This window comes from Numida meleagris, chromosome 4, assembly GCF_002078875.1.
Source record: "Numida meleagris isolate 19003 breed g44 Domestic line chromosome 4, NumMel1.0, whole genome shotgun sequence".
NCBI lineage: Eukaryota > Metazoa > Chordata > Aves > Galliformes > Numididae > Numida > Numida meleagris.
Genome location: NC_034412.1, coordinates 56896305 through 56919222, shown reverse-complemented (window position 1 = coordinate 56919222; position 22918 = coordinate 56896305). Strand labels below are relative to the sequence as shown.

The following is a 22918-nucleotide window of genomic DNA, read 5'->3' as shown; positions in this document are numbered from 1 at the left end:
GGGCTGCTTCACTTCACAAGTGACAGTCCCTTCCTGCACAGCTGCTTTGCCCACCTGTTTTCTCAGGGCAAGCGTTAATTCTGGAAGTTGATTAGGTCCGGGGAGAAAGTTGCTGGTCCTGCTGGTGAGACAGGGAGAGGAGCTGGCAGCCCTGTGGCCGTGCTCAGGTTATGGCATGGAGCAGCAGCTCTGCACTGGGCCCTCAGCTGCCACTCATCTGCTGCAAACAACTGCGTCAGGGTTCATTGTGAGCTGCTCTGACCCAGGGAAACCCGCTCAGCTGGCACCTGCAGTGTTCTGTGCTGAGCCTTTCATGCCATCCTGGCTATCACAAGTCAGTGGGATGCTCACAAACGAGCAGGAATGTTTGATCTGGTCCTATAATTTTGTTAACTGTTTCTCCTTATATTAATTTACATTTGGATGATTCAGTAAGAAATTACAGCAGAATTTAATAACACTAATATTAAAAAATCAATATCAGGTCTGCATAGTTCCATCTGATTAGCAGTTTTTCCTCTTGATTAAATTATGCATTTTTAATACAAGCCTTTCGTTTGTCTGTGATAATGTGGCACTATAGCCCTCTGTGCAAAGCGAGCGTATTTCAGTGCCCCCCTTTGCTGCTGCTGGGGCTGGATGCAAATTTCCTTGTTTCTCAGGATTTTTTTCTCGGTATCCATCACGCCGCTTGCCTTTGCTTGCCTAGAATAAAAGGTCGTTGTAAATCTTGATTATTCTTGGAAATAACTCACACGCTTATTTCCTAGGCTTGATACATTTCGTCCTTGAGCGCATCAAAAATAGATTTAATCAAAAATGAAAATTTGTGTGGTAGAAACTGTTGGTAGTTCTTTCCAGCACTTTTTTCCATATAAAGTGGTTTGTTTGTTTTTTTTTTTTTTGAGAAGCATACAACAAGTGAATTTAAACTGTTTTTCATTTTGTGCTGGAGAGCAGAAGTGGAATAAATTTATTGTTATTTTAGGACTTTTCATGTTAATTTTTATGGGGGTGAGAAATGAGAATTCATTCTTCACCCAACTGTAATCTAAGTCATTCTCCAAGGCTGCTATCAGCAAAGTGTGGTCAAAGTGATGGTAACAAGATTCAGGATCTCACTAAAGTGCACAGTAAGATGTGAATTGAGTTCAGTGATGCCCCATCCCTGGAGGTTCCTGAGGCCAGGCTGGATGGGGCCCTGGGCAGCCTGATCTGATGAGGGTAACCAGTCCATGGCAGCGGGTTGGGACTGGGTGGGTTTTAAGATACCTTCCAACCCAAGCCATTCTGTGGTTCTGTGATTCCGTGATTCTATGCCAGGACCTTGTGTAGACAGGGTTATTGACTTAGCAGATATTCCTCTTTCTGAAACCCCCCCAAATTTTAATTTGGAGTACATTTTGTGTGAGGTTGATTACAGATCGATCTCTTTCTGTGTGAATGGTTAAGACGCGTTCACCCAGTTCACCTCTTCGCACTTTCTCACCAAAGCATTGCATTGGAAGAGCTGTGAAAAATGGTGAGATCTCTACTGGGGTTCGGTCACAGCTCCCTCAACTTGCTGCTATTGTGGCTTACGCTGGTTTGGTACCAGCAGAAGGAGCATACGCAGGTGTGGGCCCTCGCCCAGCAACTCTGCCAGTGAGTACGCCCAGCTATGCCTTACCTCAGGGTTCAGAGTGAGACCTGGCCCATTTAAATGGGGCCTGTTTCGAAGCCATGAATCCTCCATGGGCAGATATTGTGTTTGTGTGATTTCAGAGGAAGTTTATTGTGAACATTTTTAATGAAGGAACAAGTTGAAGATGGAAATAATACTCTGGCCATGATTCTGAGCACACGCAAGCATTTCTATTGTCTTTTATTGAGGTCCCTTACAACACTGGTACTATACTAAGGCAAATTGAAATCATGATGGAGGTGGGATGACACTGCTGCCTTAATGCTTCTCCCCTTTTGGGGAGTGACGTGTGAACACCGGCTACTGTTTTCCTGTGGGCTAGCCTTGCTGTTGTGTTAGAGAATCCACCTGTGCAGGATGTCTGATTAATTAGCCAATAGTAATTACTTCCTTGTCAGAGAGAGTTGTGTTTTATCCCTAACTAATGGTGATCTCTGCTTTTTGACTGTCGTGGAGCAGCTACGAGGGGGATGCAGTTTCGTTTTGAGGCAGGGAGTGGAGCAGCAGTTAATTTTTGGAAAAGATGGTTCAAAAGCAGAATTCCTGCTATTTAGAACAAGAGTGCTGAGTGCCTAATGAATCCTCCCCATAAATAATGCCATGCATTGAGCACATTGCCCTTCCCATCTCCCTTTCAATGCTGTGCACACAGAAGCATGTGTTGCACAATTGCTCGCTGGGATTTTGCAAAAACACGCACAGGACATGGTGTCCCAAACCTGGAAGACAATCCCCATGCGGAAAAACTTCCTGAGAATTCTGATTTGAGTATTTGTCCCCCAAAAGCCATTTTAGTCCCATGCTTGATGCTGATCCCTCCCATGGTCAGAGTCAGAGGCGTGAGGACACACCAGCTAAACACAGACATAACTGAGGTGAGGTTCTCATGGCTTGTGTTCAGGGACTGGAAGGGCACAACAGGACGGATGCAGCTCCAAACTGCTGCTGGAAAAAGGAATTTGCACCTCACCGCATCTACCTCTGTCCTCAAGTAGGCATCACGTGGGAAATGCCGGTATTTTTCTCCAAAGCATCAGCCTTTTTCATCTCACAACCGTGTAGCTCTGAAATATGGCGCTTGCTGTGTTTCTTTGGTTCTCAACCCTGGTAGAATGGCGGAGAAAAGGTAGGAAGGCACTCCATCCTGAGAAGGAGGTTAGTTAAGACAGTTTGGCTCTCAGCATGTACATCACTTCTCTCAGCACATGCTGTGTCTATGTAGTAGAAGCTTGAAAAATTATAATATAAATTATAAATTACAATATATCCTTATATGACAAGATTAAAAAGAAGGTATGAAAGCAGTGTGTTGAGGGAAAAATAAACAAGACATCTGTGAAACAAATCTTAAGTGCTTTGGAAGGAAGGGCTGACCTCTGGTGGTAAATGTCGTCCTGCCCAAAGGGACAATACAGTGCTGGAGGACTTAACCTGGGACTCATACAAAAGTCCTCAGATCACCAGCACCCTCTGTGACAGCAAGCATGAATTGGAGCCATGCTGTAGTCGAGAGCTTAGATAAAGAGCATGTTTCTCCACTGGGGAATCTGGGTTGTATAAATCTGTACTTTAACAGGTTCGAGTCTCGGGGGCTGGCATGCTCCCACTGAAATGCTTTTCCTAGGGGTAGATAAAAGCCTCCCATAAATAAAGCTTTGAAATCTTCCAGGAGAGGTTAGCAATACAAATATGGGTGCACAAAGCTCAGTGCAAGGAATCATTCCACAGATTTTTATTAGAAAGTAGATATATGGGAGCAGCTATGCATGATAAATCAACTTATCCGCCTCTTTACTGGCTTTTATGATAGGCATTAGCAGTAGTGACTGTCACAGAGATCATAACTGCTTTATTTCAACTATCTTTATAAGGCATAGTCAAATACAAGCAGTTGTTATTCTTAAGTATAAACTCTTTTTCCCTGCATTGAATTGATGACATAGTGTTCCTGGTAAACTTCACACCTGCAGGGCCAGGGGAAGGAAGTTCTCATTCTTATATTTCAGCACTTTCCTTGGAAGTGGCTCCAAGGAACACCTCTCTGCCAATGGGGCAGTTTGGGGCTTCCACGGGGAGCATGGGGGTGACCCAGCCTCTCCTTCAGGGTGCGGGAGTGAGTTTTGCTGTTCCAGTGCTGATGCCAATGGCAAAACGCAATGTTTAATCATTCTCAGATGTCTCCTTGAATAAATCAGCTTATATGTAATCTGATTATGCATATAATATAGACATATAAATTAAGTAGATAATCTGTAAATAATAGCATTGCCAACAAAATTGTTTTAATAAAGGGCTAGTGAGGCTGTTCTGTGTTTAAAAAAAAAATATTTCTTTCTAGGGTAGGGCTTTCAAAGACATTTAAAGGAGTTTTATGCCCAGTTCTAGACCTGTAAATGTTCATACCTGCTGGTATGAACTTAAATACCTGTGGGGAGCTGGGCACTCAGCTCAGATTGGGAACTCCCTGGAGCTCCTTATAAGCCTTGGGAAGAGGAGGCTGTTATGTTGGTATTGAAGAAATACATCCATGCACTTTTCTTAAATTCTCACTCAATGCATCCTGTACGATGCACAACTTGGTGAGGTTAATACCAAATAGATGTGAAATGTGTTGCTTTGGAGTGGCTCTTTGTGGATTCCTGTTGTATACAAGACTGGAAGAAGTATCATATAAGACATTAGCAGTATAGAAGACAGCGTCATTAAGGTTGGAAAAGACCTTTAAGATCATCCAGTCCAACCACTAACCGTGCACAAGTCAGTGCCACATCTCCATGGTTCTTGGACACCTCTGGGGACAGTGACTCCACCACCTGCCTAGGCAGCCTGTGCCACTGCATCACCACTCTTTCTGAGAAGATTTTCCTAATCCCAACCTGAACCTCCTCTGGTGCAACTTAAGGCCATTCCTTCTCATTCTATCACTGTTACCTGGGAGAAGAGGCCATCTCCATCTCACCACAGCCTCCTTTCAGGGAGTTGTATAGAGCCATAAGGTCTCCCCTGAGCCTCCTCTTCTCCAGACTGAACAATCCCAGTTCCCTCAGCCATTCTCCATATAACTTGTGCTCCAGACCTTTCACAGCTTCATTGCCATTCTCTGGACACGCTCCGGGGCCTCAATGTCTTTCTTGTAGTGATGGGCCCAAAACTGAACTCTGTACTTGAGGTGCAGTCTCACCAGCGCTCAGTAGAGAGGAATGACCACTTCCCTGCTCCTGCTGGCTGCGCTATTTCTGATATAAGCCAAGATGCCATTGGCCTTCTTGGCCACCTGGGCACACTGCTGGCTCATGTTAAGCCAGATGTTGAATAGCACTCCCGGATCTTTTTCCTCTGTGCAGCTTTCCTGCCCCTCTGCCCCCAGCCTGCAACATTGCTGTAGATGTGAGGTGGGCTTATCTGGCTGTTTTATCTTTGATTGGTCATCCTTCTCGGCCACATCTGTGGCAAATCCACTCCTTTCAGACCCTTCTGCCTTCAACAAAATGACTCATAGCTTCCCTGGAGAATAATCAGGGACGTAATTGCAACTTTCCTCCTCTATGGTTAGTCCTGCAAAATAGTGCTTGGTCCATATGGTGCTGCTGACACTATAGAAATGATGCTATGGATTAATTACAGCTAGGGACATTATGAAGGGGGAGCTTTGTGTGCATTGCTCTCCCAAGAGCTGCGCAGTTGCGAAGCAACCTGACACGTCTGCCAGGGCTGTCTAAGAAACTATTAGCCAGTTGCTACCTCCTGTGCTCAAGAGCTGCAGGCAATTTCACAGTAATAGTTTCTCAGTTTCTTTCACGCAGGCAACCGTGGTGCTGAGATACTGACTTAAATATGTATCACAGAATGGCATCCTTAATAGAGGCTTTACAGGAACAAAATGTATAGGGGTAATCCACAAAGGCTGGTTGCAGCTGACAGCTTCGTTATTGCTCTCAAGATGCGTGTCAAGCACTGCAGACCCAGAGCAGGGCAAAGCCATAGGAATGGACAGCTTTGATTCAGGTCCCAGGGATGATTGCTCATCCCACCTGTATGGGCTCAGGGATAAAATCAGAAGCCACTACTCAGGGAGTCCCAAAAAAAGTAGTGTTATTTGCACTGTAGAGAAGAGCAGGTGAATTGCTGAGAGGCTGGAACGCTCCCCAGCTTGCAGATAGGCCCATGGGCTGACTTTCTTATCACAGAATCATTTCAGTTGGAAGGGACCCTTAAAGGCTATCTGGTCCAACTCCCCTGCAATGAACAGGGACACCTACGGCTCCATCAGGTGCTCAGAGCCCTGTCCAGCCTGACCTTGAATGTCTCCAGGGACGGTGCATCCACCACTTCTCCAAGCAACCCGTTCCAGCGCTTCAATACCCTTATCGTAAAAAGCCTTTTTCTTATATCCAATCTAATAAAAAAAAATTCTGCCAATCCAAAGAGAAGGAAGGCTTTTATGCAACTGGCCTGAGAGTACAAGTCACCTCGTGTGGTCTGACGTCTAAATGAGTAATTTGCCTTCTCATTTTTTTAATAAGAGCGAAGCTGAACTTGAAAGCAAAGGCAAATTGAGTATGTGTGTGTGTGCAGAAGTAGGTTTAAAACTCATGGCATGTGAATAAGGTAGGAGATCACTTTGGTAACTGAACTGAAAGCATCATTTAACACCTTTGGAAAACTACCCACATCTTCAGAGCTAGGGCAAAGTCTCAGTTTCGGCAGCACCATCAGGTTGAGCAGCCAGTGCCCAGAGACATCTCCTTCTGCACCACTTCCCCTTAGCAGTATTCCCTGTGCAAAGGGAGAAAAAATCCACTAAAGGACTTGGCCCTGGAGGGATGCATTATCTGGCGTCATTTTCTCAGTCGTCAAGTTTCAGCAATTCAGAACAAGTAGCGATGTGTCTCTCCGTATGGCTTTAATGACATTTGCTGTCAGAGACATGAGCCACTGGAAAGGACGGGGCTGTAACTTTATTTTAAGCTGGGTAGGCTGTAGCTAAATCTCCTGAATCCCTTTCAGCTCTGGAAATGGCTTTCCCCTATCTCTGCCTTCTACCTGGTGCTTTCACGTTGTGCTGAAAGGGGAATGGTAGTTTTAATCTCAAAAATGCCTTTAGGGCTTTGGAGTGGATCATTTTAAAGTCAACAGCGTTTAAAGCACATTAATGAGAGTATTCACCATAAAACAGTTTTATTTCTGTGCGTAACTGATAAACATGAATGTGAGACAACATAAGGGAAAATAGGTGGGGAAACAGTCGTGCTTGGAAAAGCAAACAAATTGTGGATCTGCAGTCAAAAAAGGGTATCCTATTTATTTTAACACTAAAACCAGCTGTGAATTTTCCAGTGAAACATCTTTTTTTTTTTTTTTTTCTTTGGGAAAACGCTTGTTTGTCTTGAGTGAAACCACATGTCTCCATTTTAATTACATTCTGCTGGAAAACAGGTGAGCATTTTGCTGGAGCACCCCACTGGCCCAGGACTGAGGGAAAACAAGTTTCTACCAGGAGCTTTGCCATAACCATTTAGTGACCATACAACATGTCCTTTCCCCCACCCCAGTATATTTGCCTACCTATCAATTTTAGGTGTCAGTTTCCAGCTCAGCATATTGCCTGGTGTTTGGAAAATGAATACACAAGGAGAATAGCACTAGCTTACTGGGTAAGCTCTTAGAACAAAAATGGTAGCTGATGCTCGCTATTCTGACTTACACTTGTGTAGACATGAGGTAATGCAAAATGGCTGAAGGTAGAAGCAAATGGGACTCTTTCCTCCTAGCAGGCAGGAAAAAATAAATATATATGAAATGAAACAATTTAAAAAGTAAGAAAAAAGGAGATGAGGTGGATTCTCAGACTGAAAGCCCAAACGTGGACTGCATGTGTGTTAATGGTGATGGCACTTGCTAAAATTAACTGGGAAAAAAATCAAGCCAATCATTCAAATCAGGCATTTGTTCAGCTCTTGAGGACATACAATGTGATGATAAAACAAATCAATAAGCTCTCAGACTTTCTGAATATTGTTGCACATAATTAGGTTGCACGGATGGAGCTGAGCTTACCCCCCTACCCAGACAAGCCCAAAGTGTCCCATCTGGACCCAGCTGGGTACACCTAGCTCCAAAACTTAGACAGTTGTTACACTGCTGCCCCCCCAAAAGGATGCTTATTAAGTGAAAAAGGGGTTAGAGTTCTAACAGTAATGCAACTGTAGTGATACTCTTCTTTTAACATGGGTGGAAATCAGCTTGTAAAAGCTGTTAGGACCCAAAGGAAAAAATTAGCTTGACAGGATACCCCAGTGGCTTTGGGGCTTGCGTAAATGGCATTTCCTAGCAGGCACGCCACATGAGGGGCCACACTGACTTTTTGTAGGTGCTTATCATCCTCATATAGATCCTGAAGTTTCAAAGGCAGTGTAGACAGACTAATCATGAGTGGCATGACCTACTGAAAGTCAAAGTCTTCTCACACATCTGGTATTTCTCATCCAAGTTGCCCAGGTCTCCTGTTATTATCCAGACTTGCCAAGGCCAAATAGGACAGAGTTTAGGGAGAAGAAATCCCCCTCGCCCTATCCAACTGTGCTGCAGTGCCAAGGGACTTAGATTGAAATGCAAAGCAGAAAATAATAATAAAAAAGTCATGTAATAATGCATTTACATTACCACTGTGCTCTGGGCTCCACAACAATTTTAACTTAGTCCCCACGAGGCCACGGAGTAGTTTTGACTGTGGCCGTGTTTACTTTAATATTGTAACAGCTGTGTGTAAAGTAATTGATTTGTAGTCACCATGGCAACTATAACCTTGTGTTTTCTAATGCCAGGGCTCAAAATGTTAACCTGTGTTTGTTGTAGGGTTTTTTTGGCCACAGAATTCACATTCCATTTCTTTCATTTCTGGTTGGTGTTGTTTGTTTTCTTCAGCAATGTTTTTAAGATAAGAAGTTTTAAAACTGCTAGTTCTTCCTACTATAACGCTGCATTCCCCAGCACCGGTGGCAGGTTAAATGCATTTCTAATCGCAGTAGACCATAAGAAATGTTAAATTACAAACAGAGACAATATCGTTTTTGCCTGATTCTTTAGTGTGATCTGCTGTAGCTTCAACATTGGAAAATAGTACCCAAAACAGTACCAAAAGTACCCTGGTTCAACTTGAGTAGCTGTTTTAAGAACTCCACCCAGTTCATGTCAACTGTGTTTCATTAGGACTAATTTCAGAGAGGGCTGGAGCCAGCCTCTAAATCAGTAGCTTTGGTGTCAGAAGGGTTTGGTGTCCAGCAGCCTTGCTACTGATATTACTGGCAGGAGCTGGCTTTTGCAGTTGATTAACTTGCTCTGTGGGTAGTCCTGCCAGGTAAGCACCTTAACAGGTGTGTAATTGTACCTTTTGAAAAAGAGATTCTTGTTCTCTGTCTTCTTCATTACATTTATCCTCCCTTTCTGCTCTTACTGGACAATAGAATTATTATTTGTTCTTTGCATTTCTCTTGGGGGCTTTCTGAATTGGCCGCTTTGTTCTTTGCCTTGTGGTCTCTTTAGCTTTTTCCTCTTTTGTGGGCCTGGTGTTGAACTGAGAGGTATGGCCCGCTTCATAGCTTCGAGAAATTGTAGGAAAAAAAAAAAGCGTTGTTTAGTAGGGTACTTTCAAAAATAGAAAACAGACCTCTGCCCTCCCCAGCCCTTCCACGGAATGAAGATTTTGAACTAATTTTCATGTTCTGAGCATGGATGCTTTGTTCCTTTTTCTTCCTACTAAATACTTTGTTACCAAATTTACTCCAGCTCCAACAAGGGGGAATCTTCAAAACTAACGTGAAGTAGCAGTGTACTCAGCGAGAAGGTTTGATTCTCCAAGCAAATGAGGCTTGAGGTGGTTAAATGTTCTTATGTGAAGGAAGCAGAATCTTCTCACTCCTGTAGCAAAGTTGCTGGTGGTATGGGTAAACAGTTGGACTAAATGATCTTAGAGGTCTTTTCCAACCTTAATTATTTTCTGATTAGCCGTGTGAGCAGAAAAGGCAATACATTTGTTTGCTGCAAAAGTGCACTTTGAGCTGGTGCTTTATTTGTAAGTGTATGCCTGAACTTTGGAAGTAGTTTAGTATATTTAAGCAATGGAATAGTTCTGGTAAAGTTTAGGCATTTAGATGTTTAGTCTGTGGCTGATGAGAGCCCACAAGCATCCACTGAGGCATTTGCTGAAGCCCATGTTAGTGTGGTGAGCCAGGGGCTTGGAGTTCGTGATCTATACTGCAAACATCTCTGTCACAGAGTGCCTGGCATACAACAGGATCCATAGCATGAATATTTTCACATGGATAGTTGATAAGTTGATGCTCTGTTGGTCTGATGTAAGACCATTCTGCTTTTATGTCTGTAACTGCCAGTGATATGGTTGGTATGTTTGTTCAGATAGCCCAAAGCACTTTTTGCTGATGATTGTAGAACCATAGAACGGTTTGGGTTGGAAGATCATCTATTTCCAACCCCCTGCTATAGGCACGGACACGTCTCTCCCGACCAGGTTGCTCAAAGCCCCATCCAGCCTGGCCTTGAATGCTTCCAGGGAGGGGGAATTCACAGCCTCACTGGGCAACCTGTTCCAGTGTCTCACCACCCTCACAGTAAAGAATTTCTTCCTAATATCTAGTCTAAATGTAGTGCCTTCCAGTTTAAAGTTATTTTCCCTCATCCCATTGCTACATGCCTTTAAAAAGAAGTCCCTCTCCAGCTTTCCTGTAGGGTCCCTTCCGGCCCTGGAAGGCTGCTACTATAAGGTCCCCCTGGAGTCTTTTTTCCAGGCTGAAGAGGCCCAGCTCTCTCAGCCTGTCCCCATGAGGTAATCTTCTGCGTTACCTTCCCTATGGAGCCAATGGCTGAGCTGTTATGCCCCCATCAGTGTTAAGGCTAGCAGGTTCATGGTGCAAATAAGTCCTTGTTTGTACAGCCTTCTCCAAGGGCTGCAGGTGAGCTGGAGATGCCTGGAAGAAAAGACCCTGGTAAAGGAGATATCAAGGAAAAAAAAGAAAAAATTAGGAAATACTGCTATGAGTACTCCATAGGAAGCAGTGTATGTGAGCCCTGAGGTGTTGGTAAGAGATCAATGGGGAAAGATTTTTTACTTTTGTTTTGCTAATTCTTGTCCTTAGCATGATAGTGCTGCAGCCAAATTGCAGCTGATCAGTTCTTCATGTACTTGAGATGAGGAAGGCTGCTTCCATGGATCTAATGGAGCCACAGAAAAGCCTTTAGATGCCTTGGCTGAGATGGTATTTAATTTAAAGGAAAAGTCTTTCTGGTCAGAATGGGTATTCCTCCCTTTGGGCCAGGGTTCGTTGATGGTATCAGGTGCTGTTTAAGAGGTGTGGGTGTAAAAGCCATCTGTAGTCCCAGATACGTGACCCAGTGGTTAAGTAGTGGAGTAACATGCCAACACAGCTGGCTGCTCCCTAAATGTGTAGCCAGTAAGTGTTTGATTCCATTTTCAAATTGCTTTGCGGGTGCTAAGTGGAGCTATTGCATTACTGGCAATTAAAGCACTTCTCTCCCAGAGGCTGCTTGGGTGCTGCTTGGCCACAACACATCAAGTGATGCAGGCTCATGTAGCGCGTCGGCTGGCCTGTCACAGAGGATGAAGATAATGGAAAGGTATTCTTTTCCTGCTGAAAAATAAGCCTTTTCAGACCATGTTGCCATAGGGTCTCTGCACTTTGGGGGCCAGACCTTTTGCAGGCAGCTTTACACAGAGGGTGAAAAGAAGGTCACCTGCATCCTCACCTCAGTTTGCCATCCTGGCTGGCTTGTCTGCTCAGTTTCAGCTACAAGTTGGCTAAATTCTGACAGTTCATAGCAGCTGTAACTCTAATTGTAATGATGTTTATCATTCTCTTTTTAGGGCACTGCCTTTTCTCTGTGTGGAAATAGGAGAAATAACTTGGGACTCCTGGACCTACGTTTAATAAGTGTGATATTTCATATGTGCTCTGGAGAGTTGGGGCAGGGGGGAAAGGCTGGGTTGAGAAACCTGGGTGTAAGCAACTTCTAATGTGGCATATTCACATGCCGAAGTGAATCATTCTGGTTCATTGGGTAAATATGTATTAAAGTAATTTTCAAAATACTTCTACACAGCCAATGAGCTGGAAAGGGTCAGTCCAACCATGCATTATTTTTTAATGCATACACTTACTTATTGAAGAGAAGGAGGAACACAAGATCTTTCCGGTTATTTGCCCAGCCAAAGGCATCTTTAATTTCTTCTGGCTCTGCACCTGCTTGGAAGGAGAGTCAGAACTGCTCATGCCTGGCCTTGGGAGTGCTCAGTGAAGGGGTCCAGATCTACTGCAACGGGACAAGGACTATAACTGCATCTTGCCCTCTCACCATATTTTGCATGAAATCTTGTGAGATGGAAGGCCTTGGAGCAAGCCCAAGGAAAATGGGTAAGACCCTGTTGTTTTGAGAATGTTTCTAGGACTGAGCATGAGCACAAACTCAGTGGCTTGGTGTTGATTTTTTCGGGTGTGCAGAGCAGGACTAGAGCACCTGGAAACTTCCTAGCACCATAGTGTAGAACCTGATGAATTCTGATGAGCTGCGGTTACGCAGCAGATGTGTGATGGTTTTTCAGGATCATGGTAGAAATTCCTTGTTTAAATTCCTACTAGTTACATCGTTAGGAGCCTAAATTCAGTTTTGGATGACAATATAATGTGGATGGAAGCCTTGTTTTTAAGGTTCATTGCAGGAAATTTGGAGTCAGTAGCAGAAATGTGATTAAAGTTGGATTCATTCATGTGTTTTTTCTTTTTTACAATGAATCATAAAAAAAAAAATCTGCGACAGTTGACAGAGGCATGCAGCTGGCTGCTAGTCCTGATATTAACGTAGCCTGGGGGCCAAGGGGAAGAGAAGGATTTTGCATCAAGCCTTTGACCATTCATGGGATGTTTTATTTTTATCGTGTATGAGTGGTCTTAGCACCTAAGAGTAAAGGCAGAACAGCAGAAATGCCCACTCCACACGCCTGAACGACAGAAGCAATTAGTCATTAGCTTCCTTGGTAGGAAAAGAGCATTTTAAGAACAAGCAGGAATTCCGCGACTAATACATCTCCTGCTATAGTACTTCTGAAGCATATGCAGATGGTTTGGGTTCCTGGTTAGGGTTTGCAATTTGGTGGCTTGCATTTTTAAATAAAACCTCAAGTGCTAAATAAAGAAAATGTCAGAGCTCTTTAACCACGGAAAAAAGGTCTAGTTTAGAGGCACAGCTGTAGGATATCACAGGAGCAGAAGAAAACAGGAGGCCTTTAAACCCATATTTTGCCTTAATAAAGAAAAGTCTCTGGGCCTGATGACCAGAGGGGCTGGGAGCTGTGGAATACATTGCATCTGCTTCCTCCCGTGTGTGCTGGTGAGTACAATACAAGGGCAGACAGAAGCTCATAGAGGGCTGGAACCACGGTGCTGTGGTTTGAAGAGCAGAGATGCTCTATCCTGAGGAATCTGTTGACGGTTATTATATCCGGGGATGTGTGTGTGTATTTACATAACACGCATAAGAACAATATACTCATCATCTCCCACAGGTGACAACGGATGTTGTTAATGGTTATAACAATTATGCATCATCTTTGTATCTGCATTTTTCCCCACTTTTTGCAATGGAGTGGACATCAAACAATTCCAGCCTGTAACTCTCTTCATACCCACAGTTAGGAGGGATTCCTCTATCTTAGTGGTCTTTTAAGCAAAATATTAGTGAATTAGAGGATTAAAGGGGAAAAAATAGAGCTGAAATGAAGCAGTGCTTTCAAGTGAGTGGAGCTTTTTGTATTGTGAATGTAAATATTTTTATTAGTCTTGGTCTCTTCTTCATAGTGCTGCTATCTATTTGCCAACCAGTGCACCAGACAGGGAATAACGTGGGTGCCCTAAGCATGCCAGCAAGTCCTTGCTTGCTCTGTCACCAAAACACACTTCAGCAGCCTTTAGCAATTCTTGTTTTTCTCAGCACCAGTAGAACCAGTGCAAACTAATCTTTGACTGTGGAAAATGGCAGCAAGCAAGTACCTGAGGACAAATTTTTTTGTTTCTTTTTTTTTTTTTTAGTGTTGATGTGCTAGCTTTATGTTTCCCTTCCCATTGATATAATGTTCCTTCTTTTCTCCCCATCTTTGATGATTTTTCTCTTTTACACTCACTGGGAAAGATACAGTGATAGCTATTCAAGTTTTTTGGTCTGTTTTAATCCCTTTCTTGTGACTGTGAGCTGCCCTGAATTTGCAGGATGCAAGATTCAGAGCTGGGAAATAACTGGCATTTTGTGGAGATGGGAGAATGCCTAGCTTCTTGCTTTTAGTGTGATTATTCATCGAGTAGAATACACTGCTTTGTAAATATGACAGCCTTTTTAAAGAGGGAGGGCCAGGAGGATAAGGTCTGTATTGAGCCCCGTGAAGCTGCCCCTGGAATAACATCTTGCATTTTCTGTTGTTGCCCTTCAGAATGAAAGATGTGGAAGCTGCCCAGAAGCTCTGCCTGTTTAGCTTGATAAAGAGCAAACTGAAAAGTGATTTGATCACAGACTGAACATAGCCATGTTTTCTTTAGCTAAAGAGCTCTTCAGCTGAGCACACAAGGATGCAACAAGATTTGAAGGCTGAAAGCTACAAAACAAAGGGCAGGTTTTAACAAGGGAATTAACTGTTGAAACAGTTCACCAGGAGTTGTGGCACATCTCCTTTTGCCTGAAGTCTTTACAGCAAAACTCTATGCCTCTCTCTAGAATGTGTTAGGAGTCAGACTCAAAGCTTCTCTAACCCAGCTGCAGCATAGCTGGGTAGTAAATTCACCACTCACTGTATATAGCCTTCTGACTCTTAAATGTTTTCAAGCTGAGCTTTAGTTTGGGATACATATAAGGAGAAAATGCAAAATTTCCTTTCAAACAGGTATCACAAAACACTTTCAAAGTCCTTTGAAATCTGCTGCAAATTATTCTTGTGTAGTTTCTGGTGCCTTCTCAAAGAACTGAGCAGTCTGGTGCCCCATTTTCTTGGGGGCACCAGAACTGTAACTAAGTTATGCTGAATTAAGAAACTCCTATTCTGTCTCTAGATTTGTTCCGCTTTTTGCTTCTTGTCACTTGATAGCAGATACTCAGAATATTCTTATTTTATTCACTTACATAAATTAACCCTCCAGTTTTTTAACTGTGCTCATCAAACATATTTAAAATCGAAGTTAAAATCCTTTTTTGATGTTGATAATGCTGAACAACTAATTTTCCTGTCACTTGGGTTTGTTTAGTCATCATAAATACTCTTGTGTTTCCTGACTCTCAAATATATTTGCTGATTAATTTAAGTAAGCTTTTAAATTATTTGGAAGCTTGAGGGTAGAAATGCCTGGGGACAGCAGAGGCAGTTCAGTGAGGAATAGCAGCTATGGTGAAACTAGAGATGGAGTGCGTGATGGGGAGAAGAGAAGACCAACTGAGTCTTTGTGATGATGCTCAGGGAGGGAGGGAACAACAAAATAATCTTCTCTGCCTCCATCTGCAACTGCATGACCACAAAGGAGGAAGTGCCAAAATGAGAGGGAACTGTGCATGGAGTCCATTTAAAGCAAGAGAACACTTGACTGCATATGGATAAGATGAAACTGTAAGCCACAGCATGTGTCATATTATTTAAAGATGTATTTAGGTGCTTCCTTGGATGCCTATGGCACCTTCAAATGCCAGCTCACCTTTCGTAGCCTTTTAGAACCGACACAATCTAAGAACAAAAGCTTATGTGCTCCTGTAGCAATTACTATGCTTGGCCTCTTGCAAAGGACAGGAGGGCTGAAATTTCTGGCAAGGCAACAAAGAGGGTGTCACAGGCCACCTTTGACAAAACCAGAACCAACAGTTGCCTCTGAGCAATAGGAGCAAAGAGATGAGCCCAAGGTATCATAGTTTTGTGAGAAAGTTATTTGTAACTGTGATATATAACAATACTTGCCACAGGGGTCATAATGATGTCTCCTCTTACATGGCATTGGGCTTGCAAGTTGGGGTATCACCCAGGGAGATGCTGGTGATTGGCAAAAGATTTAATGCTCCTGTTTGATAGAAAGAGAGATTAAAATCTTGTACTACCGCAAGCTGACATAGAAGTCCAGAAAACATGTCTCTTCTTTCTATGCTTTTGGCTGCCCAGCAATAAATCTGTTGGCCTGAGATGCCCATCCAATAACAAAAATATATTCTTTGTCATCTGAACTATTCATTGCATTTATAGATCATAGAGCTGGATAGCGTCACGATTGATTGAGCAATTCTCCATCTCCCCTGATTGCCCGGGACTTGCAGACTAAACAAGGTCACTGACCTGACCCCAATTACAGTGGATCAAAATAAAAAGAGGGACTGAGTGCTGCTGCTTCTTCCTCAGCTACTGCTCCTCTCAGGCTGGAGGAGAAACAACTCCTGAGCTGCTGAGAGGAATAAAGATTTATATGGTAACTCCTATCTAGCATCATGCAGTGGGACGCTGAGCTGTCAGCTGGTGTAAATCACAGGGAGCCCTTTGGGAGCTGCTGGATTTCAGGGACTACTTCCAGTTCGTGCCAGTGGAGGCACTGGTATCACACATTTTCCCTTCTTCTGAGGGAGCTTGCTCCATGGAGGAGATAAAATGTGGTCCTGGTGGAAACCCTCATCCTCCTCAGAAGAGTGGTGGGAGACAAGATGGTGAAAAAGCTTGTGGATCAAGATGGAGACAGGGAGGTTACTTGTTAGTTACCCTCACTGGCAAAAGAAGCTTGACTTGAGGAAAATTAATTAATGTGGCTCCTCCTCACAAGCTGCTGTCACTTCAGGAGCCAGCCCTCAGCCGCAGGGCCTCAGGGGGCTGCAGGGTGCATCTGCTGTGGCACTTCTGGTTGTGGCCTTTTTGCCCCTTCTTCAGTCTCTTCTCCCCGAGGCTGCCAGTGAGGCTAATGGGCCATGCTCTTGTGGCTGTGTGGTGTTAGGGCCCAATTCAGCTCTTCCTAACAGGAGCTGAGCTGCTCCTCCATGCCGCCCTCTTTCAACTTGCTCCAGCCCAGCCCTGCGTGCAGCTGCACAGCTGCAGCTGTGGTGTGAGGTGTGGTGTGAGGCGGCAGCTGCCTGTGGAGGAGGACCAGTGTTTGCTGACCTCTCCCTGAAGTCGGATGTCAGGCCGTAAGTTATTCTAATTTCTTTCTTTTGTTAAAAACACTAAAATCAATCCAAAAGGATCTCAGCCACTGGTTTATTTGAAAATAACCTCTTCTTCATGTGGTCAAATGGATGATTTATAAAAAACAAAACAAAACAAAATGGCGCCCAGCGCCCAATCCCTGAGGGCAGCCTGGGACTTCTGGAGGCCTGTTATGCTGGTGTTGCCTGTGCCTTCTGCTTTGCTTATTCATTTTTTTCAGCAATCCCCTACAAAAAGCATCTCCAGAATCAATGTGCAGTTAAAATTTAATTTTAATTTTTATTATCTCTAGTAATTTGGAATTTTTTCCACCTGGAGGAATTCAGTGCCACCCCTTTGCTGCATGTGCACTTCAGTGTCAGATGCCTTTCTGTCAGTCTGCACCTCTGCTGCCATCTACCCTACAGCAACAACATGTAATGGAATGCTGGTGGGAAGGTTCAGCCTCTACTGCCATACATTTTGTCCCTGTGACAGGGAAGATATCACTATCTCCTATTCATAACAGTGAGTGGCTCTTTTTTGCCTCTGGACACTTCCCGCCAGGTGTAACTTCAGGCGTTCCTTTCTGTGTGCCTGTGTTTTACCCGTATTTCTATGGAGTCTGGGACTCATTTTTCTAGAGAAAGGAGAGTGATTCTACCCTGTAAAGCCATTTGCTCAATTAGAGGTTTTAAATAATAGCCCTACTGTTATGTGTGGCAGAAGGTAGGGAAGCTGCCTTGCAGGCACATTGAATAGGCCATCAGAGCTGGGGCATGCTCCCAGATGTCGGAATAGCCATCTGAAAAACAACCAAACACAGTAATTGTCTGGCCCTGCTTCTCTTTACCCAGTCAATGAGTGGCAGCCACTGGCACAAATACTCAATAGATGCGCAGTGGGTGACTCTCATTTTTCTGATCCACATTGCAAGGGGCCCAGGAATTGAGAGTTTTGCTGCAAATGGGGTTTCAGCTGAATTAAAGCAGGTTGCAGAGAAAGCAGGGCAGTGAAGATCACTTTGTTGTTGTTTTGTTTTGCCACCTGATGAACATTGTGTATAGGAAGTTGCTGTTCACAATCCACCAAACCCTTTTCGTGTTTGGCATTTATCATGGTTTGTGCATATGTGTTGAAAACCTTCCCCAAGCATGCCTGGTTTGCATAGCTGCAATATGGCTTTGATTTCCCACAGGAATCCCCATCTCTCATTTGTCTGTGCTTTTACATTTCATAGTAAGCATTTGTGCTGTGGCAGGAAGTTAAGTCCGTATGTCTATGTTCTGTGCTTGTGTAGCATCCAGCGTGGCAAGGCTGTGTGTAAGTCATCAATATAAAATTTTGTTTCCCAGTTTTGTGGGTTTTGATGAAGACTTTCAGAACGGAGAATCTCCAAAAATTTATCTTAATTTTCAGACAAAATTCTTACTGAAATCAGTTAAGAAGGTCTGGGTGGTTATTTAGGTACCTGAGTATGAAGTCAGCTTTAAGTACTGAGATCTGCCAGGGCTTGCTCTCATACGCAGTGCATTGAGCTGCACCCATTGCTAATTGCATAATAAATCAGTGCAAATTGCAACGTTGTGGTGCTTTGAAATGGCCTTAGCAAACCTGTGTCTTCTGCTTGGCAAGCAGCAGCTGCCCTGTGTGAACCCACCATTCAGCTGCTCCCGGGTGCCTCAGCTCAAGTCAGTTACAAGTAGATAAGAAGAAACCAGTAGAAAAAATATGCACTGCTGGATTGATAAACCAAGGATCCATGGGATTTAAGAGCACCCATCCTCTTGATTCCCATAGTAATGAAGCATTTCAGTTGCTTAAATAGTCTTTAAAACTTCCCCCTGAGGAAAAAGCTTGTTTTACCCCTTGTGAGGTTTGCTGTCTCCCTTCAAACAAAAGGGCTGCTCTGAAAGTAGTGCATCCTATTTTATGATGTGCTGATGATGTCAGAGGTGGATGTTGGTGGTATGGTGGCAGTGGTTAAACCTTTCCAACAATATTCCATTATGTTTTGTTCCTGTGCAGCAGAGGGGCAGTCTGACAAAATGGTGTCTGACATGGAAGTGCATATGGAGAAAAGGTGTGATTGAATTCCTCCATGTAGAAACTCACTGACATTCATTGATGCTTGCTGATCATTAGTGGAGACCACCTAGTGGATGTAAGCATAGGTGAGGCAGTGGGTGGGGCATTTCAGCAGAGCTGACTATAACATGTTAGACAAGGCATGTTCCAGATGGCTCTTAGTAGAAGTGCAGCATGCAGGCTCTTTTTTGTTCACTGCTGGCAAAAACAGACAGTGGTGGTGGCAATGTTGAAAAATAGCATTTTGTAGCTGAGAATTTGCTCTATCAAACAGTGTTATTGTGCTCTTTGCATCTGTTGTATTTTCTATAGAAATAGGAGGCATTACCTTCAGATCAACCTACAAAAATGGAGCTCTTGGAAATTAGAGGTAAGGAGTGGACTGTACCTTGAGTATAATTGTCCCACATATTATACATACCTCTGCCTCTTTCTATAGTAGGAAAGACCTCTATCAAGTGGTCAAGTACATTCATACAAACAGAGGCTGCAGCTACCTAACACCTTCAGGACAACGTGTGCCAACCACATCCTGTCCCAGGAGCTGTTGCTATGATGGGGGTGATGGTGTGTTGCAGTGCACTTGCAATAAGGTTTCATTTGTAAATAATCTAGCAAGGCTATTTTGATTTTCCCAATTTATTCTTGAAAGGTAGATCTGCCCTGCTGGGCTGTCAATCACTGGGCATCTAGGGATGTTTCCATGCTTTGGTGATCATCAGATGAAAAAAGGAAAAGGAGGATTGCAGCAATGGTTGTGTGTCAGTCCACAGGGATACTGTCCTTGGTGCGTAAAGTATAGAGGCCTTTATAATATGGTAAGTCACTGCAGGGACTAAGCATGTCTGTCAGAGTCAGATTCATATTCCATGAGATTCTGAACAGACAGGAGGCAAAAACCTAGCCATTGTCTCACTCAAGTCACTGAGAGGTTCTGTATGTAAGCTGAAGTCCCTTGTGTGCAGAATGGTTTTCCAGTCCCCTGATGAACTTAAGCATTTCTCAAACAGATGCAGGTTCTGTCCTGAGGTTGTGCAAAAGTCAAAAGTGAGCTTTGATGGTTTTTTTTAATCAAATCAATCTAAATATTTTTTTCTTGTTAAATGTTCTGATGAAAAGCTGTTTTGGTAGAAAGTCTCCAGACAGCTCTATCAATAGTCAGTGATGAACACTCCTACCTTCTGTAACTTAAATATTGTTAGTGTATCAAGGACTTGAAGTTACTCAAGTGCTCAGATTGTTGTGGGCTTTCTTGTTTCAAAAAGCAGTTTTTAGAGTCTGGGATTTTCTTCACCAGATCCTGCCTTGTTCATTCATTCAGTAGATGAGTACTTTTGTGTGTGTCCTTAGGGCTTTATAGATGGAGAAGAAACAAGTATTTCAGAGGGTCAATTATAAGCAAGCATGCTGGAAGAGAATTTTTCTCCATGAGTTTCAAAGTGAAGCATAGCTTGATTTATTAGAGTTTATCCTTATTTGTTACAAATGTTTTTCTATTGCCCCTATTAGTTGGTGACACTGTTTTTGCAGTAAATGAACTGACATGTGAAGGTAATGACGACAAGGGGCTGATATTGGACGGTGAGGGGGAAGGGGGGCTCGTTGCAACAACATGCCCTGCTGAGGTTGATCCAAGGACACCCATCAATCAAAATGGTGACGGCAGCCAGGGAAATTTAATTGGAGATTCATTGAACCTTTAATGATGTGACAAAGAAAAATAAGGAGGCTAAAAGAGGCTTCTGGGCTTTTCTTCCTCCTCATTCTGCCAGTTTTCAGAAGGAGAAGGGGACCGTGGGATTGCCAAAGGCACCTCTTGTCATTGCATCTGGAAGAGGTAATCATCGTGCTTTAAAAGGGAGCAAAGTGTTTGGAGACGCGTGTATATATATTTCATTGCTTCACTACAGAAAGGAATTTGACAAAGACCTTTTCTTTAACTCGTGTGGTAGGCCTACCTGCCTCTTGATCGTAATTGGAAGTATTAAAAGAAATGCTAACAAGATACACGTGCCCTGCATGAAAATGGGGTAAAACTGTCTATGTAGTTGCTTGGGCAGTGTTCCCCACAGAAAGCTTTATTCAAATCCTTCTTTCTCCTAATCTTGTTTTATCACCGACAAACACGTCAAATTACGTTTGGGAGCTTGCAATCTGTTGTAACTCAAGTGCTGAGTTACGGGGCTTGTAAATGACAGGATAGATAAAACGCTACTTTTTTTTTTCTGAGCTGCCATTTAAAATTAGCATGGGTGCTTAGTGCAGATGGATAGCTTCTGTTGTTTAGTTTTTGCATACATTTCCATAAATAATACGTTAATATTATTTTTGTGGCAATGCCCGCTGTTTGGAGGGGACTCTGCAGATGCAGGGAATCTGTTCTTTTTTGTCTACCTGGCAATTCTCTCTTCCTTTGAATATGGCACGTAAGAGCTCGCTCTTTGGTTTGGGAGGGCTTTGCTGGGAAAAATATTTACTGTGCTTGTGATCTTACTCATCTTCTCCATTGACTAGGAAAGCCTCTGCTCCCACTTCCTCTTTCCCCCTCCCCATTTTGCTTCAGATTCCTTATTCCGCTGTTCAGACCAGGTTAAAAGGCAGCAAAAGGTGAGTTTTATCAGGGAACACTGGAGGCCTATTTTATCTACATCTTCAAATTCTCTTTTGAGTCTGGTCCCACCACAGGGGACTGAGCCATTTTTATGTGTCCTGTCTCTGTCAAAGTCCTGAAATGCAACAGCTCCTGCAAACACATAAATATTGATGTATTTGAAGGGTTAAATATTTGTATAGGTAGCTATCTGAAGGGCTAAGTATTGTCGTGGACCACAACCCTATCACTTGTGCATATACAGGCTTTAGGGTGACGATGGGAAGTTGCTTTGTCAAATATATGAGGGTGGGGGCAAAATCAAAATATAAAGGGGAACCCCCCCCATCCTTGTTGCAGTGAGCTGAGAAAGGCTGATAGGAACTGATCTGGAGGTAGCATGTATGATAACACACACCGTGAGATGGGATTCAATAATCCTCATCTTATCTCCTCTTTTTTCTCAAGCTGGCGATGTGCATCAATAATTAAAGTGAATGGCAAGCTGTGGTGCCACCCTGACCTCTGGGGTACCAGTTGCCATTAATAATAATGCAGACAGACAATACAAGGTTTTAGCACCACATTGATACAGGCAGGGAGAAAAAAAAGAGGATAAAGCCAAAGGAATAAGGCAAACTCCTCTGTGTCATCTGGGTATCCTTTCATGCTGATCACTCCCTTCATGCTCCTTGATTCCAATTATTCTCTTTACAAGCAGGAATATTTGTTTAATTATGCTGTGGGATGGGAGGGGGTAGGAAGAACAGGTTTGGATCTAGCAACTCTTTTCTGAATCTTCTGTAGCTGTATTTGCTTAAATTTGTATTTGTATCAGTTCTCACCTTGGGAAACTCAGACATCTGTGAGAGGTAATACTAGACAAGTCTGCATTAAAGCCTAGATATTATTCCTAGGGATGAAAATGATGGATGGAGGGACTTACAAGGACCTTTGCTGCTGCCCAGGCTCTGCTCTTTCTTGAACCAAATGAATCTTTGCCACCAGTTTTGGTGACTGCTGGCCTTAGTGAGAGTCCGAAGTCTCTCATGGCAATGTCCCCTGTTGTTCTTTAGTTCAACAAAATGCCATGAACCTCTCATACTACATGAGTAGAAATGAAAAATTTCTATTGGGTAATAATGCAAGTGTACCAGAAATAATTATTGTCAGAACTGGAGCTAGAGATTTTTGTCTTGCCTTGGAAAAAAGGGTTTCACAGCTCGCCTTCACAAGCACAGCCCACTTTGAGAGGCCGCCTTTGTTGTTACGCTTTGCTAGGATATTCTGAGCACCAATGGGACCATGCAAGCTGTCACCTGTTGGCTGTTCCAATAGCCTT

At 43.3% G+C, this 22918-nt stretch overlaps 2 long non-coding RNA genes across 2 annotated transcripts in view; both read left to right on the top strand.

Moving 5' to 3' along the window:
* LOC110399166 lies at positions 8687-12457 on the top strand. Its single transcript, XR_002438939.1, has 3 exons — positions 8687-9041; positions 11239-11335; positions 11583-12457. It is a non-coding gene; the product is annotated as an uncharacterized LOC110399166 (long non-coding RNA).
* The window catches only part of LOC110399167, a 57123-nt gene continuing 49263 nt past the window's right edge, over positions 15059-22918 (top strand). The window contains exon 1 of the long non-coding RNA XR_002438940.1: positions 15059-16900. This is a non-coding gene — a long non-coding RNA (uncharacterized LOC110399167). The remainder of the gene's footprint in view (positions 16901-22918) is intronic.